The sequence below is a fragment of the Notamacropus eugenii genome, chromosome 4 (assembly GCF_028372415.1).
Source record: "Notamacropus eugenii isolate mMacEug1 chromosome 4, mMacEug1.pri_v2, whole genome shotgun sequence".
Classification (NCBI taxonomy): domain Eukaryota; kingdom Metazoa; phylum Chordata; class Mammalia; order Diprotodontia; family Macropodidae; genus Notamacropus; species Notamacropus eugenii.
Window position 1 is genome coordinate 90,931,712 of NC_092875.1, and position 18,226 is coordinate 90,949,937.

The following is an 18,226-nucleotide window of genomic DNA, read 5'->3' on the forward strand; positions in this document are numbered from 1 at the left end:
CTGACTCTAAGCCCAGTGCCATATTTGTCATGCCATGCAGCTTCCTAATGTGATCTCTGATTTCATATCTTCGAAGTGTTGCCATGAGGAAGAGAGACGAAAGTTGTTCTGTGTGACCCTGGAGGGTAGATCTAGGAGCAACAGAGGGAATCATTACAGGGAGGCAGGCTCTGGAAAGAGACAAGGAAATCATGCCTAAGGATCACAGTCATTACACAATAGCACTGCCAATCCAATAAGATAGTGAGCTCTGACACTGGAGGTATTCAAACTGAGGCTAGAGATCCCCTTATCTGATATTGGAGAGAGAATTCTTGCTTAGGTGGTGGTTGGATTTCCTCTTGAGATCCCTTCCAACTATGAAATTATCTTATTCTGTGATTTTTTGGCTTGCCTAATGCCACCCAGAAAATCAGTGGTAGAGCTGGTAACTAGAACTCAGGCATCCTTGCTCCCAGTTTACTGTCTCCTGTCCCTGATATTAGCATAGAGCTTCACAAATTATGAAAGACCGTGTGTTCATGGCCTGCTTTGTTCCTCACAACATAGCCTGTGAAGTAGGGACTGTATTCCTCTTCTTGGAGTAGGCAGCTTTATGCAGAGCAGCTTGCTGGCACAGTGAGTTCAAATCCAGCCTCAGACATTTACTAGCTGTGTGACCCTGGGCATCTCTTTCTGCCTCAGTTTCCTTCTTTGTAAAGTGGGGATAATAATAGTGTCCCTCTCCCAGGGTTGTTGTCATGAGGCTCAAATGAGATATTTAAAAAGTGCTTTGTAAGCCTTAAGGGGCTATATAAATGCCAGTTATTGTTATTATTGTTGAAGTAGAAGGGACAATTATGATTCAGAGATGCTGTGATCACTCCACAGTTTGGGAATATGATCCATAGAAGGAGTCTGTATTTAGAGACTGTATGAGGTGTTTTCACAAGTGATGAGGCTCTCTATTTCCAGTGGTGACTGGGGTTGGGTGGCCCCAAACCATTCACACCTCAAATAGAGCCACTTTCAGAAGAGAACATATTTAGAAGATGACCACATTCACTTCTAACTAGTCACACACTGAGCCCTGTGTCTAGTTGAAGAGTGAGTCTTAATCCTGACATCAAGCTGGGAGGGATAGGTAATACACTGGGATGAGAGAGGTCAGATCTGAAAATACCTTGAGAGATTAGTACAGGGGGATAAATCTAATAGGATTCTGATCCTAGTCACCTGCTCATAGCCTGAGCCCTAATCCTGATCACAGACTGGGTCTTGACCCAACCACACGTAATGGGTCAAAAAAGAACAAAGGCCAGCTGGATCTGTGGAGAATCCTTTGTTTTAAAAAAATAAAGATCTAGAGTTCTTAATTTGGGGTTCATGTATTTAAAAAAACATAGCTTGCTATTTCAAAAATAGTAGGAAGGAAACAACATTTATTAAGTATTCACTCTGTGTCAGATACTTTACAAATCATATCATTTGATCCTCTCAACAATGCTGGGAAGTATATGGGTCTTATTATTATTTCCATTTTTCAGGTGAGGAAATTGAGGTGAAAAGAGGTCAGATGACTTGGTCAGGATCACACAGCTGGCAAGTGACTGAGGCTCTTTGTGAACACAGATCTTTCTGACTCCAAGCCTGGCTCCTTCCACTGATCTGTTTGGCTGCCTCTTTGTGATTCTATGTATTTTATTTTATTCATTTGAAAACATTATTCTGAGAAGATATCCATAGACTGCCAAGGGGGCTTGTGGCACCCACAAAAAAAAGATTGAGAATCTTTGGCATAAAGGGATAACTGTGTCTTTGTGTTTTAGCCCAGAAGGAGTTGACTATGTCTCCCACAGAGGTGATTCACTGGACCTCTCCTGCCTTCCACTTACCTCCCTCTTCCCACAGCCCCCACTCTCACCGCCCTTGACTCCTCCATTGTCCCATCCTTTCTTCCACCACCTGGTTCAGTGATTCTACCTAGGAGGGTGGGGGAGAAAAAATGCTTTGAATAAAAGTGGAGGCTGGCTAAATATAATGCAACAGAGGCCACTACATCTTTGGTGATTCAAAGCTGCTGCTGCGGCTACTGCTGCCATGTGGGAAACAGGGCATGAGTATCACTTACTAACAGAAGCTGCTCTCTCCTTACTAGTCCCCCTCCTCCTCGCTCCCTTGGGGTGCTCCACAGATACTGACATTGTAAAAAGAAGTAAAAAACTCACCCTGATCTCCAGAGCAATTAGTGTGAAAATGACCCTGAGTGACCAGGCTTGTGCTCAGCCAGGAAGGGACAGCAGTGTCAGGTTGTGGTGAGGAAGGGAAGAGATGGAGGGAGGGGGAGAGGAAGAAACTCAAGCCCTGCTCTCTTCAAGATTTGGGGCTGCCTGGGGAGACTAAACTCATATAGAGGTAACAGGATCATAGGGTTACAGAATCTCAGAGTCACAGTATGTCAGAGCTAGAAGAGACCATAGAATGTAGATCTGTAGATCAAAGAGTATCAGAACTGCAGGATAAAATACAGAATGAGTGAACTGAAAGACACCTCAGAACACTTCATAGGATTATCATCACTCTGTGGGTCCTGAGACCATAGGACATAGCATTTCGATGCTAGAAGGGACCTCAGAGGGTATCTGGCCAAATCTCCCTTCCAATGCAGAATCCCTTTACAGTTTCTGGCAACGTAATATCCTGTCTCCTCTGGATCACCGAGAATAATATGAAACATAATCAGTAAATCTTCCAACAAAAATTCATCATAGCCTGTTGCCCCTGAACTTGAAATAATGAGGGAAACAGAAATGTAGGAGACATAGTTGGTGTAGTTTGGGAATTCACAATATAATAAGGAAATGATATATCAACGCATGAATATTTAAATGTTGATACAAAAACTGGATTATACCAAAGAACAGAACCCTTTGTATATGTGCAGAGCCTTCTGGTTCACACAGCCATTGTCTCCTTCAGAGCCCCAACTCCAATGTCACTTCCTTTGGTGGTTAGTCAGTTGGTCAGCTAACATTAAGTAAATGCCTATTATGTGCCAGCCATCATGCTAAGTGCCAGGGGATATAAGGAGAGGCAAAAGCAAAACAAAACAAAACCCAGTCTCTACTCTTCAGAGGTCACAATCTAATGGGGGAGATGATATGCAAACAATTATCTATATAGGATAAACAGGATAATCTCAGAAGGAGACCACCCTCTTGTTGGAAACAGCCTTGTCCTTTGGACCTCACATGGCACTGTCTCTCTCTTACCTGCTCATGTACTATATGTATTACCAGTATTTGTGAGTGTGTTATGCATAGTCCAGTGATTTCAGAAGGTCAGAGGCTATGCCTCACCTCTCCCAATTCTGACAACACTGTTCAGCATATAGTAAATTAATATTTTTTTTGAAATTGTATTATATTTAAATGAATTCTCTGAACAACTCTGGGAAGTGGATAAGATCATTACCTTCAGGCTGTCCATCAATTGGGGAATGGCTGAACAAGTTGTGGTATATGAATGTAATGGAATACCATTGTGCTACAAGAAATGAGGAGTAGGCAGACTTCAGAAAAACCTAAAAAGATTTATATGAACAGATACTGAGTGAGGAGAACGGAACCTGAAGAAGATTGTACACAATTACAGCCACATTTGCAATGACTAACTTTCATAGACTTTGCTCTTCTCAACCTCACTTCTCCTCCAGAGCCATCTTAATCCAGTGTTACCCACATCCAGAGAAAGAATTATGGCATCTAAAGGCAGATCAAAGTAGACTATTGGCACTCTTTCCTTTTTGTTTGGTTTCTTCTTTCTTGTGATTCATTCCATTGGTTATAATTCTTCTTTACAACATGACTAATATGATAATATGTTTAATATGAATGTATATGTAAAGCCTATATCAGATTGCATGCTATCTTGGGGAGGGGGAGAAAAGTGAAAACTCAAAAATTTATGAAACTGAATGTTCTAAACTAAAAATAAATAAAGTAATTAAAGGTTTTTTAAAAAGATCATTGCCTTCATTTTACATATGGGGAAACTGTGCCACAGAGATAAGTGACTCGACCCAAGTCAGGGTCTTTTTCCATTCCAGGGCACGTCAGTATAAGAAGCATCTTGAAGGTGAATATGGTCCATTACAATGGACATGAACTCAGAGAAGCATGAAAGCCTTAAATTGGTTATGAGAGACTTCCTCTGGGAGGCAGGAGTTTATCTGGGCCTTGAAGGTTGGACAGGAAGGTTGGACAGGAAGGACAGAGGAAGGACAGAGGAAGGCATCAAAGTCCCACGGAGGGATGAGAAGAGAGGGGATGCTGTAAGCAAAAGTAGAAAGATCAGGAAGGAAGACCAGCATATCATATGAAGACAGTGAATAAATTGGCCTGCAGAGAAGGATATAGGAATGGAGATAGGAGGAAATTAGTGGGAGATAAGGCTGGAGATATAAGAAGAAAGGCAAGTGTGAGAATGTGTGACCCAGAATGTAAGCGAGAGGAGGAGTTAAAGGGAGTGATAGACTAGTGTGTGTTGGTGTCACTGGAGAGGACTTCCTTTTAGAAGGGCCTTGATGAATGGTCAGGAGCTGAAGAAGCAGAGAGAGAATTATATGTAAGGAAGAGAGTGGGATAGAAGCATAGTATATGTGAAGGCAGTTGAGGAGATTTGGCTGCACTAGATGAAAGAGAGAAAGGTCAAGTGTTTATTTCTTTAGTATTTTGTGCAGAACAGTGTGTTAAACCCCAGGGAAATATAAAGGCCAAATAAGACGGAGACTCTACTCTCCAGGACCTTAGAGTCCAGAAAGAGCACAAAACACAGGCAGTTATAATATGCAACATCTCATGGTAAGTGCTTTAGAAAGACCACATACACACTGTATGCGAGTTCTGAAAAGAAAGTCAGGAGAAAGTGAAGAGATCAAGAAAGGCTTTATAGAGAAGGAAACATTTTTTTCTCATTTAATTATTTTATTTTTTGTCAATTACGTGTAAACAAAAAATTTTAAAATCCATTTAAAAAATTTCAGTTCCATATGCTTCTTCCTTTCCTTCCCCTTCCTTGAAAAGGCAAGCAATTTGATATAGATTATACCCGTGCAGTCATGCAAAACATTTCCATATTAACCATGTTGCAAAAGAAAATGCAGATAAAAAAAGAATAATAAAGAAAAGAAAAAAGGTTTGCTTCAATCTGCATTCAGACTCCATCAGTTCTTTCTCTGGAGGTGGATAGCATTTTTCATCATAAGTCCTTTGGAATTGTCTTGAATCATTGTATTGCTGAGAACAGCTAAGTCATTCACAGTTGATCATTATACAATATTGCTCTTACTGTATAGAATATTCTCCGGTTCTGCTCATTTCACTTGAATAAAATTTCAACAAATGAATAAAGGTCCTTGCTGGGAAGTAGAAGTTGGGAAAGTTGGTGACAGTGATGTCAAACCATTGAGACCTACTCAAATACTTAGATATTTGGAACTGTATAGTCAGTCACATACCCAGATAGTCGATTGAATATTTTCCTTTACTTCCTCAATGTTTGAGCAACCTGAAGATTCCATCTCCTTGGCCTCCTGCTTGGTGCTTTAAGGAACCAAGCATTGGACAAAACATCAAGAGGTCATCTAGCTGTTCTCTGGGGCAGAATCTCAACTTAACAGGTCATGGCTGTCCTGAATGTTCCCTAATTAGCCTCATGTGTGAACCCAACCCCCCATACTGAGCTCATCAGCATTAAAGGTATTCAATTTTAGGTGATTTTAAAGTTCATTCAGGCACCACCCTTTTCAGACTAGGGACTTCTTGGAGAGGGGAATATGTTTCCTTTATGGTAGGTGATTTTTAAGACCTCTTGCAGTTCTGATATTCCATCTTCTAAGTTCCCCCTCTTCTTTAACATTCTAGGTTCTAAGAATCCTTCCAGATCTAATATCATATAGTCGATTTTGTAATATCCTTTTCCACTCTGGAATTCTGTATATTAGACTGTCTAGATATACTCAAATATCCAGATATTTGGAATTGTATTGTCAGTCACATACCCAGACAGTTGATTGAATTTCTTCCTTTCTCCCCTCAATGTTCTCAGTCCACTTCCATCTCTGAGACTCTGACAAATTTGAAAGTGTTTTTAATATTCTGGAATTATATTATTTTAGAGAAGAGAAAGATATTTGCTGCCGCCTAAATAAGGCTGAATTGCCTGGAGTAGATGGCAGGTCATCTATGTTTCCCTGGGGAAAGTTGGGTCATAGAAGCATTGCTCCAGAGGTCTGTCTTATTCTTCAGGGCTCTCAATTCAGCATGAAATTGGATGACTCACCATAAGGCATAGTGAAAAGTGAACTCAGGAGTCAGTTTGGAGACAGCGGCCAGGTGAATTAATCACTGAGTATTCATTGCCTGGAATATGATTCATCCTGCCCCTGACTCCATCCTCCACAAGGAAACAAACCTCTCTGTTAACCTCCCCCCAGCCCCATGACTTGCCCCACTCTGAGATAGTGTCAGAGCTAGGTGCAGCATTCTGATCCCCTGGCTTCCTTTGAGTTATATCATCACAGGCTGCTAGAGACCTCAGGGATCATCTAGCCAAACCCTTTCATTTTACAGATAAAAACACTGAGGCCTAGAGAAATTAAGTAACTTGCCCAAAGTCACACAGCTAGCAAGTGGGAGAGCTTTCACTTGAACCAGGGCTGAGATTTTAACAAAGGTTCTTTGGCTCCCAACCCAGTGTTCTTTCCCCCTGCACCACCCTGAATCTTGGGGCCCAGACTTGCTGATTCCCAAGCCTGTTCTTTTGATTGATTTGAATACAGAGACATGGGTTCTAGTCTCAGCTCTAAGTTGCTCTTTAAGCTTTAACAACTTACTTTTCATCTCTGACCTCAGTTTCTTTCTCTGTTAAGTGGGTATCTGTCTATCTCCAAAGGTGGTGGGGATCAAATAAGGTAATAGGCCAAATATCCAAATATCTTAGACTTTTCTTGCTCTGTTTTCTAGGAACCTGTTTTGATGTTGTGAGATGTGATAATTTTTTTTTGGGGGGGGGAAGAGTGGAGTTAAAAAAACTCAATACAAGATGTGTATAGTGTGGTGGTCAAGAGAAGGGTATTTTACATTAGAGCTGGGAGGGACTTTGAAATAATCTTCTTTATCCACCTTATTTTAAATAGGAGAATATGGAAGACCAGAAAAGTTAAGTATTTTCCCAAGTCTACATAGCTACTAAGTGTGTCAGGATTCAATCTCAGGTCTCCTGACTCTAAATTTAGGATCCCTTCTACTTTCCACCTTTTCAACACCTAACAAGGTTTTAAAGCTTTTTTGTTAAACATCACAGAGTTATAGAAATGGCAATAATAATAATGCTAACAATAGCATTATTAATCCAATGTAATTAATACTAATATAATTATTTGTAATATGACCACATATCTATTTATTAATGTAATCAACAAAAGATTATTGATTATTATTAATATTTATATTATTATTATTTTACACTGTATAATGCTACCTCAATCAAAGACCTTCTCCTTGGTAAGTAAAGAAGGCATTTGGTTGCTGCTGCTGAAGACCTCTCACATTAACATAAGAATTAAAAAATAAATTACAAAAAATTTTTTTGATGAGATATAAAAGTTTAGTCTCCATTTCTTCTTAGGTTCTCCACAATACTTCTTAAATTGCAAAAGAATACAAAATATTGGTTAAGGCATCGTCAGCTTCTCTGAAACATTGATCTACTTCTGCTCTGCTGTCCATGGTGCTGATGGAAACCTGTCATTCTTGCCTGATTAGGCAAGAGTTGGCTATAATATATCTGAGTGTATAAGTGTGAATATGAGATACTTCCTCGAAACAACCTTGTCAACTATGTAGTGCAAACAAAATCTCCCACTTGACCTCACACAGCATTTTGTTTGCCCCTCTGCAATGCCCTTAGTCTATATTATTGTGTGCCATATTTTCTTGTGTTTGTTTGTGTCTTCCTTCCTTGCCCCTAGTCTAAAACATAGGAGCCACACATATAAAGTGCTTAATAAATGTTTGTTCAATGAATGAATGAGTGATTTCCCCCAGCTTAAAATAGTTTTTCCTCCCTCAGATGTTTTGAAGCACACAGTCTAGACCATTCTTTCATCCCATTATATTTTGCCATGTCTCCTCATTATTTCCATTTGGTTTGTATCATAAGATTCCTGAGACCAGAAATTCTGACATTTTTAATTTCAGTGATGGTTATAGTGCTGTATTTGTTGTAGTCAATCAACAAATGTTTGTTGAATTATTATTAATGTGCATGTGTCTCATTATTTAGGATGGGGGGAAGGCTTGACAATGAGAAAAAAAATTCCAAACTTGGAATTCATAAAACCTGAATTTTATTTTTGTCTTATTATGTGACCCTGGGAAAATTGACTAATCTCTCTGAGCTTCATTTTCCTCTGTTGTATTATTGGTGTGAAGCAAAGATTCTATAGGGGGATTGAACTAGAAGATCTGTGATAACTTTCCTGACTCTGCTTTCTAGGAACTTGTTTTGATGACATGAGATGTGTTTAAAATTTGTGACATATTAATCACAGTGAGACTAGAAAAAGATGAGGACATTTAGACCCACTTTAGATACCTGTGGGATGATGGAGCTGTTGAAATTTTACTGGAGACAGAATTGATATTTCTCTGAGGAAAAGGGAGGGATGAAGACAATAAACCTTAATTCTGAGTGGAACTGAATTCCATCCTAAGGGGCTCACAGTGTTGAGAAAGAGTTGAAAATCCTTGGGTGGGGGAGGAGAAAGAGAAAAAGTAGATACAATTCTGTCTTTTGACGAATTCACAATTTGTAGTACACAGAGAAGAAACTGGCTCAGGAGTGTAGAGAAATCCAAAGTCTAGAAGACAGAAGGAATAGGCCTAGACTCTGTCCACAGGGAGCTAAACATCTGTAGGAGATACAAAAGGAGCAGATCAAGTTTTCACCCTCAGGCAGGTCGTAGCTTGGAAGAGGCAGAGAGACAAGCCATCATCAATGGGTTGTTACCAAATTGGAAGACCAGCTCCAGTGGAGCATCTTCCTGAGATCCATTCTTGACCCAGAGCTGTTTAACATTTTTGTCAGTTACTTGAATGAAGGCAAATGATATACTTATCAAATCTGCTGATGGCACAAAGCTGGGAGGAAAAATATATAGTGATGTATTAGATAATAGAAACAGGCTAGAACTTTGAGAATAATGTAGTAAAATGAGATTTAACTAATATAGATATAAATTTTTGTATTTGGGTTCAAAAATCATCTTCACATAATAGAAATTCCTGTGAAATATATCTGAAAGTTTGAGTGGACTCAATTTAGGCAATAATGATGGTGGCTAAAAAAGACTAGTAAAAACTTAGGTTGTATTAAAAAGGGTAAAGATGGAGGTAAAAATCCCACTTAACTTCACCCCCATCTTTCCATACTGATTCAGCATTACTCTACCCACCCCCACGCCCCCCAACTCTACCTCCATGTAACCAGACTGGCCTGTTTCTGTTTCCTATAATCACCATTCTCCGTTTCTGTGCCTGGAGTGCTCTCCTTCCTCACCTCCGCCTCTTGGAATCCCCAGCTCCATTCTGGGCCCACCTCATGTGCCATATGCCACATGAGGCTTTTCCCAAATGCTTCAGTTTTTCTTCCCTCCCCTTCCAAATTACTGTGTGTTCGCTTTGCATATATAGTAGAGAAACTAGCCAATAGGAGTCCAGGCTTTTAAGCAAGTTTAGTCTCCTCTGCCTAGTGCCAATATACTTCAAAGATTGGGGAGTCTTCTTCCAAGAATACATAATAGGGGAAAGGTCATGCCCTTCACTTCAGAGCATGCACAGGTATTCTCTGCCTGGCTCCTGTCTACTTAATGCCTGCTGAATAAAAATCTTTTCAAATGGCTCTGAGCTGGAACTGAATGTGCATACAAAAGATATGAACTAGTCAAATATATTTTCCCTTGCCCAGCAGATTGAGTGAAAAGGAAAAGTGCTGTAAGACTTTGGGTTGAAAAGTCCCCACCTGGTCTTTGGAACCACAGCAGAATGCAAACACTTTGAAGGAAAGGACTGTTTACATCTTTCACTTTGTCTCCCCACTCCTGGTATAATACCTGGCATATAGTAGGTATTTAATAAAAAGTTTGCTGAATTGAATCAGAAGGAAGGAAACAACAATTAAGTGCCTACTGTATGCAAAGTTCTTTAAAGATGTTTTCCCATTTGATCCTTACAATAACTTGACAAGTAGGTGCTATTATTATCCCCATTTTACAGTTGAGGCAGACAGAGATTAGTTGACTTACCCAGGATCACACAGCTAGTAAGTGTCTGTGGCCAGGTTTGAACTCCCGAAGATGAGTCTTCTTGATTCCAGCCCTTGGTGCTTTATCCACTGTACCCCTTAGCTGCCCACACATGTAGGGTATATACAAATGAACACAAAATCTAATTTGTCAGGGCAGTTCTTGAGGAGCTGCCATGTAGAGAAAGTTTTTCATTGTACTTGGCCCAAGAGGGCAGAACTGGTGGTTGCAAAGAGATATATTGTATTTTAGATACTGCTTTATGTTCACCTTCCTTTTCTGGCCATATTTCCCCTCTTCTATGATGGCGTCCTGACTCTGAGTGACCTACCTTCCTCTGTTCTTATTCCTTATGCTTTGGGTGGCAATGTGGACTGAATGATTTCAGATTTCTTCCAGCTCTGACATTCTATCTTCGATACTGCAAGTTTCCCTTTAGCTCTGACATTCTACAATTCCTGCCCTCAGTCATTGGCACCTCCAGGTGACTGTATATCTCTGTCCTAATTTCCAATTGATGTTTGCATTTGGAATATCAACTGCAATCCTGAAATAGAAGATTTCTTTCCCTGGGGGGGGGGGGGATTCCAGGGGTCAACCATCCTTGGGGCCACCATGATTTGTGAGAGTAGACACAACTTTCCAGGTTGTTTATTCCATTTATGGCGAGACCCTTAGAAGCTGCTTCTTTTTTTTCTTAAAATCAAGGATGGCTCCTAGGAGGAGGGAGTGGGAAGCACTTAGAGGCAAGCAGCCTTGTCAGCCTTCTCTCCTCCCTGTTGCAGCTCCAGGGACCTATAAATCCCTAGTAACAGAGCCAGGCAGTTTGAACCCCCCTCCGTGGCTCATTACCGCCAGTTATTAAAACAATAGCTAATTGCCCGAAGAAGAAGCAGCCGCCGGTAATTCACCCTGGACAGAGTTTGTTTCTGCAGAATTTATAGCTAGGCCACTGACAGTCTTGGCCTCATTCTGTCCAACACTCCTGAAGGAATTGACTATTGAAGACCTCTTGGGGAAGCCCCTCTCCCTGAATCATTTGGGAAAAGCAGCTTTCTAACCTTTCCTGTGATGAAGCCTTTGGGAAAGAAGTCAACTGAGAGGGTAAAGGTGTCAGCAGTAGGGTGGAATGGTGGGGGAAGTAGAGAAAGTGAAAAGATCAAAGAGAGTTATCAGCTTAAGAAAGAACATAGAGTCAACTGACTTTCCCCCCTCAGGCTACAGGGCGTCAGACTAAGTGACTAGCATAGAGGAGAGAACGTATCCCTGGATCTTTCAAGAAAACCCTGATATTGCTTTTCTGCTGTCTGCTTGTCCCATACTTGGATATCTTCCAGGGTCACAGGATCATAGATTTAGAACTTGAAGAGACCTTTGAGACCATCTGATCCAACTCTTTCATTTTATAGGAAACAGGTCTAGAGGGATGAAATTACTTGCCCAGGGTCACACGGGTGGTATCTTAGTGGACTTCCCAAGGGCAAAGCTGAGGGGTGGAGGACTGAAGATTCTCTCTCTGCAGAGCCCTATGGAGTCACAAACATAAACAGGCATCTCGTAAAGCTTGGTGATTATGCTACTAATGAGGGTCAATAAATGCAAAGGATAGGGTAGTATGATAGTGAAAAGACTGCTGGGTGTAGAGTCAGGAGTGACCTGGGTTCAAATCTACCTTGTCTTAGTGACTAGTTAGTTGGATAACCAGTAGACAAATGCTTAACTTCTCTGAATCTCAGTTCCCTTATCCATAAAATGGAATCATAACAATATCTTTCACATCTACTTCACAGTGATATTGCTAAGATTAAATGAAATAATTTTCATAAAGCATTTTGCAAAACTTAAAGTATGGCATAGTGGATAACCTCCTGACCCTGGAGTCAGGAATACTCATATCTTCCTGAGTTCAAATCTGGCCTCAGACACTTATTAGCTATGGGACCCTGGGCAAGTCACTTAACCCTGTGTGCCTCAGTTTCTTCTTAGGTGGTACAGTGAGTAGATAGAGTGCCCGACTTGGATAGATTTTCATGATCACATCTCTAAGTAGAGCTTGTAGGCCAAGAAGGAGCTTCCAACTCACTCATTTTATGGATAAGAAAACTTAGGACCTGAGGAGACAAGTAGTTTCCTTAAAGTCATACCGTACAGTCTTATATAGGTTCTACATGTACGTTCCTATTAGATACATGTTGCATAGAAGAATTAAAATGAATGGGAAAAATCATAAAACAAAACATAATACAAAAGAAAATGGTCTGCTTCTATCTGTGATCCAATTCCATAGTTCTTTCTCTACATGTGGAAGATGTTATGCCTCAAGAGTCCATTGGACTCTTTTTAAGTCCTTGCATCGCAATGAAGCACTAAGTCTACCAGAAAAATTCCTCACCCACTGTGGTCATTGCTGTGTACACTCTCAGGGAGGGAGTGAGGAGGGAGGAGTGAATGAGAAGGAGGGAGGGGAAAAAATCTTAAGATATATGGAAGTGATTATCAAAAACAAATAAAATAATTTAATTTTTTAAAGAAGAAATCACATGTTAACATTATCTGTGTTCTATTGTATTTTTTTAAAAAATGAAGTCTTACCATAAGCAGTGACATGACCTGGACTCAAATCAAAGTTTCTTGATAGCCAGACAGACCATTTCTCATGGTGGTTCACTTTCAATCCAAGGCTCTTCTTAAAATAATCCTGTGCCATGGGAATTCTCTGATTCCCTTTCCAGGTGCCTCTAGGATCATTGCCTCCTGACTTATCCTGGTCCCCTAGCCATTGAGGGACAAACAGGAAAATACAAACAGAACATCATTTCCTAGTACCTTCAAAACCAAAATTCAACCTAATGAATACATCTCCAATGTTCATGTAATAACGACTTCTGGCTCTGTAGCACTTTAAGGTTCTATGAAATTATTTCTTTCTTCGCTTCAACCCTGTGAAATAGTAGTATAAGTATCATGGCCTGACTTTACATATGGGGAAACTGAGGCAAACCAGGTTACACAAACAAAGTCATACTCTTTACACCCACCTGAGAAGTGGGTTATACAATTGTATAATCTCCATGTTACATACGGGAAACTTAGACCAGAGAAAGGAGATGATTTATTTAAGGTCATGTAGCTGGCAAGTGGTTGATCTGGGACGCATACCTGGATCTCCTGATTCCATTCCCTGTCCTCTTTTGGCTTTGCCACTGCTACCTTATAGCTCTCTAGAAATGTGACTGAGGTTGACAAGGCCTGGGTTGTATGTTTGCCTTGGTTTCTCATTCTGTCTAAGGGGGAAAATAATCTCACCTCAGGTTCTAGTAGGAATTGGATGTTATCAAAGTAGGCAGAGGTACAGTGGAGGTGCCCATTGCAAGCTGGAAATTTGGGCATGACCTATATGTCAGACAGAAATCCAGGCTAATCCACTAGACTACAGACAGGTAGGGAAAAGGGAGAAATGGCCTGGGGCCATCTTCCTGGGTGGTGATTAGAACACCTAGTTCATAAAGAATGTGTCTGAGGAGATTAGTCTCCTGGAAGGCAGAAGTAGTTTTGGAGGTATTGATTTTGAACAGTGGATTGGACAAAGTGCTGGGAAGAGTCAGGAATGAAACTATCATGAGAGAGTTGCCCTTGCTGCAGTTGGTTTCTCCATCTCAAAGAAAAGGCTTGGAAGTATTCTGGGGTTAAGGAGTAGGGAAGCAGATGTACTGAAATGTTAACGGAGTAAGAGGTTTGTTTTTTTTTTTGGTTTGGGGGGGGGGGCAGGGAGAGGTAGGAAGAAGCCTCTTGGTAGGAGGTAGGAGCTCAAAGAGACAGCCAGGGACAAATCCCCACTATGGGAGGATGTCTTTAGCCAGGCCCATGGGCACTCATTTTTAGTAACACCAGCATCATGGTGGTTAACATCCCCATTCCTCCATTTATCAGTCTTTACCCTGACTCCTGTTCTCTCCATTCCCATTCTCACCCCCACCATGCCTATTGCCACATACCCCATTCCCTTCAGCTCCATTCTACTTCCACTAGTCCAACTGCCACATCCTTTATCCCCTCCATCCCCATGCCCCACACAAATCACACTTATCCCTGACCCTGTCCCCTCCACTTCATTTACTTCATTCCTATCTCCTGACTTGATTCTCTGTTGTTAGTAGAGGGACCAACATAAAATGAGAGCAAGAAGGCTTGTACTCAATTCTGGCCCTGATATTGAATTTCTCTGTGATGTTGCCTAAGTCCCTTCTTTTCTCCATTCCTCAGTTTCCGTCTCTGTAAAATGGCAGGTTTGAATTAGATAAAATGCGTTCTAGAAGCACAGGGAAAAAAACTCTAGACAGAAAGCCAGAACTAGGTTCTGTAATGAGTAGAAAAGGATCTAGCTGTCAGGATTCCCCCTAGTATTTCTCTTAATTCACCTTTATTCCAGACCAGATGAGGTGATCCCTTTTTGTTATTTCACTGCTGTCATTTGTAAAGAGAACAGTAATTTGAGTGGCACTATAGGAATGACGGGCAGCGAATGCAACCAGGGAGACTCCTCATGAGATCAAATCCATTTCCAGATACTGACTAGCTGTGTAACCCTGGCCAAGTCACTTAATCCTGTTTGCCTCAGTTTCCTCATCTGTAAAAAAAGACTAGAGAAGGAAATGACAGACCACTCCAGTATTTTTGCCAAGAAAGCCCCAAAGAGTCTAAAAGGTCTGAAAAATGACTAAATACAACAAAAGGAATGAATGACAGAGATTGATACCTCCACCCTTTCTTTCTAGTCTTCTAAAGCAAAGTAGTTTCAGAGTCATCTGTCTGGCCAATATTAACTTCTAGGGGCATGATGGGATCTGAAAGGAATTTTCTGACCCTCGTTCTACTAGTTTCTGAGGCAAAAACAAATTTTCTTTAAAAAAATATTTGACCTAAAGGATTCCATCTTCCCCACTCCCCGCCTCCCCCACCCTCCCAAAACAACCTTGGGCTATGAGTAGTCTACTACTTAGCCGTGCCCACTTGGCTATGGAGAATTAATACCAACTCAAATTCAACTGAGAACCAGAAGATGGCAGCAGAGTGAATACAACCTGCCTGGTGACATCAGCAGCTCATGGGAAAGCGTTCCAGGAGAGGAAAACACAACAACCAATTTGTGGAAAACTACAGCCCTGGGTCTATGCAAGAATACTCTTTCTTATTTATCTAGGTAAATATTTAGCACCCTACTTAGTGGATAAGGTGCTGGACCTAGAGTTCAAATCCAGCTTTGAGCACTTACTAGCTGTGTGACCCTGGGCAAGTCCCTTAAGCCCTGTTTGCCTCCATTTCCTCATCTGTAAAATGGGGATGATAATAGCACCTACCTTCCAAGGTGGTGGTGAGATCAAGTGAGATAATAACTGTAAAGTGTTTAGCGCAGTGCCTGGCACATAGTAAGTATTATATAAGGGTTAGCAATTATTGTTATTATATTTGCTATTAATTATATATAATTAATGATAGTTATTAATTATGACAGTCATAGGATCATGGGTTTTGGAGCTGGAAGGGACCTTCAAGAGCATCTGTTGCAACTTCCTTATTTTACAAATGAAGAACATACAAGCCCAGAGAGAAGGAAGTGATTTGTACAATGTCATACAGATAGTAAGGAAGCACTAGTCTTCTGACATTAAATGCAGTGTTCTTTCCACTACTCTACACCTACTTGTGGGTTTAAACCTCAGTTCTGACAATGACTCACTCTATGTATGACCTTGGGCAAGTGAATTCCTCTCTTTGGGTCTCAGTTTTCCCAGATGCAAAATGGCAGGATGCTAGAAGGTTGATAAAACGCACAACACTGAGCCAGAAGTCACAAGACCTAGATTCTGTCACCATCTTGCTGTGTGTCCACCCATCATCAATCCTTTTCCTTTCTTCCTCTCTGAGCCTCTTATTTTCCCATTTAGAACTCAGTCCTCCCAGCCCTCCCTGAAACCAGGATGTGCTAGTTACTAATGGATGTCTTTATTATCTGAGCCAGAATAAAATGGAAGGGAAAATAAAGGTGGGGAAAGAAGGTGGAAGGGGAGGAAAGGGAGAGAGAAAACTCTAATGAATAATTAGTTAATTTAAGAAATAACTCAGACCCCTGTGTAATTAATTATTCTTTCTCAGAATGAGATCCTGCTCAGGCCTCTGGCCTTAGCACAGGCATTCCTCTCCTCCTCCCTCCCCCCCACGCTGCTCTCTTTCTTCCTTCCCTTTATTAATAAAGAGCAGCAGTTACGCCGATGCTCGACTGGACTCAACACTCCCTATAAACGTGTCACTCCTCTGACTAATTCTTTTTAATTAGAAACAAGGAAAGAGAAAGAAATGTTCTTGGGAGCTTCTGCCTTGATCAGACAGTGATTTAAAGGGGTTGTTACCATCAACAACAGTTCAGCAGATTTCTGTTCTCTCCTGTCATTTCCCCTTCTCCATCCTGGTTCCTCCCATCATGCTGGCTCCCTCCTCTCTTTCCCTTCCCCTTTCCCTTCTCTTCCCCTGTGAGCTGACTAGGCTAGGAGCCAAGAGGAGTCATCCTGGGAGCCAGGAGTTCTGAGTCCTGGTCCGGGATGTGCCGCTGACTTACTTGGGTATCTTCAACAAATGCATTCTTGTCTCTGGCCATTAGGTTTTTGAGTTGTTTTTTTTTTTTCATCTGCCAAATGATGTTGGGCTAGGTGATCTCTCTAAGGTCCCCTCTAGTTCTGCCACTGCATAAATCTAGGATGGTGAAATGATGATTACTAGAGCTGTGAGGAATCCTACTGAACAGAGAATGTTGAACTGGAAAGGGGCCTTAGAATGTAAAATGCCAGGGCAGGAAGGAGCTCTCAAACACAGAATGTCCAAACTGGTTGACATTGACCATTTAGTATGACCTCTTCATTTTGATGTGGGGAAACTGAGGCATGGAGGAGGGGGGAAAGGATTTGTCTAATCACAGAGGTGAAAAGTGGCAGAATAAGGATTTGAATTCAGCCTCTGATTCCAAATCTAGGGCTCTTTGGTGTTTCCTTCCTTAACTTTCTCTGCCTTGATGCTATTTCTTTCTTAAAGGGATGAACTTTCTTCCTTCTTTTTTTGAGACAAGTTGTGTGTATATATGTATTTTAAAGAAAAAATGCAAAACCAGTGCAGCTCAGGGAACAAGATTTCCCTGCAAGGTGGTTTGGCTATAAATTTCAAGTCTGTCTTTCTCTTCTTCTGCCTCTCGGCTGGGAAATCCAGGAGATTAACAGCTCCCAAGAGCCAGCTCATGTCTATGGAAATGGCTCTGGTGGGCAGTAAATCTCTCCTAGATTGGGTCGGGGTTCCTCAGAAGACCTGGCTCCCCTATATCAATCTTCCCAGTGCCCAGGGCACTGCCTTCCCCACCCTTCTTGAACAAGGTAGCTCTGGAATTTTAGACTATGTCATGAATAAATAAATAAATAATAGTAACTCCCATTCCTATAGTACTTTGAGGCTGATAAAGCACTTTTTCCACAATAACTGTGAAATAGGGGCTTCAGGTAGGATCATCCTTATTTTATAGAGCAGGAAACAGAGTCACAGAGAGTTGAAAGGACTCAGATGCCAAGGATTAAGAGCAACTAGTCCAGCCTTCTTCTTTTTACAGAGGAGAAAAAAGTGAAAAAGGTTTGGGGGTTTTAGTGGACTGCAAGGTCCATATAAGTCAATAGCATAACAAAGAAGCCAAGAAAAGCTAATCATATTCCAGAGGCTGCATTGAAGGAGGTCTAGCGTCCAGTTTCATTCTACTCTGCCCTGGTCAGGCCACATCTGGTGGACTATGTTCAGTTATGGGACCACATTTTAGAAAAGGGGTGTGTGTGTGTTATTTGAAGGAACTAT

The 18,226-nt window shown here is 41.1% G+C and overlaps 1 long non-coding RNA gene across 1 annotated transcript in view; it reads right to left on the reverse strand.

The window, feature by feature from the left end:
- Window positions 1-6,750: 6,750 nt before the first annotated feature.
- LOC140500385 (uncharacterized) overlaps window positions 6,751-18,226 on the reverse strand; it is a 46,401-nt gene continuing 34,925 nt past the window's right edge. The window contains exons 3-4 of the long non-coding RNA XR_011965715.1: window positions 12,938-13,117; window positions 6,751-9,182 (exon numbers count right to left, since the gene is read on the reverse strand). This is a non-coding gene — a long non-coding RNA (uncharacterized lncRNA). The remainder of the gene's footprint in view (window positions 9,183-12,937; window positions 13,118-18,226) is intronic.